We start from the raw sequence: 616 nt of genomic DNA, 5'->3' as shown, positions 1-616 counted from the left end.
ACATGGGGGTTTTGTGTGGCCACAAATTTTCAAATCCTTTGGGTAAATAGCAAGGATTGCTGCATTAAATGATAAGAGATTGTTTATTTTTGTAGAAGACCACCAAATTGTCTTTCAAAGTGGCTGTAACATTTTACCTTCCCATTAGCAATGAATGAAAATTCTTTTTGTTCTACATCTTTGTCAGCATTTAGTGTGGTCAGTGTTTTGGGTTTTGGCCATTCTTATAGTGTGTCATAGTATCTCATTATTCTTTAATTTGCATGTCTCTGATGGCATATGCTGTTGAATAATATTTCATATGCTTATTAGATATCTGTGTATCTTCTTTGCTGAGGTACTTATTCAGGGTTTTTGCCCATTTTTATTGGGTTGTAAATTTTCGTATTTTAGATTTTTAAGAGTTCTGTATAAAATTTGGGTAATATTCTTTTATCAGATATGTCCTTTGTAAATATTTTTTTCCAGTCTGTCGCTTGTCTTCTCATTCTCCTGATGCTGCTTTTTGCAAAGCAGAAGTTCTGAATTTTAATGGAGTTCAGTTTATCAATCACCTCTTTCATGGATCACGCCTTTGGTATTTTATTTAAAATGCCATCTCAATGCCCAGGTTCAC

This window comes from Mandrillus leucophaeus, unplaced genomic scaffold (genome assembly GCF_000951045.1).
Source record: "Mandrillus leucophaeus isolate KB7577 unplaced genomic scaffold, Mleu.le_1.0 Scaffold2013, whole genome shotgun sequence".
NCBI classification, from domain to species: Eukaryota; Metazoa; Chordata; class Mammalia; order Primates; family Cercopithecidae; genus Mandrillus; species Mandrillus leucophaeus.
Note: the sequence above shows the minus strand (reverse complement) of the source record.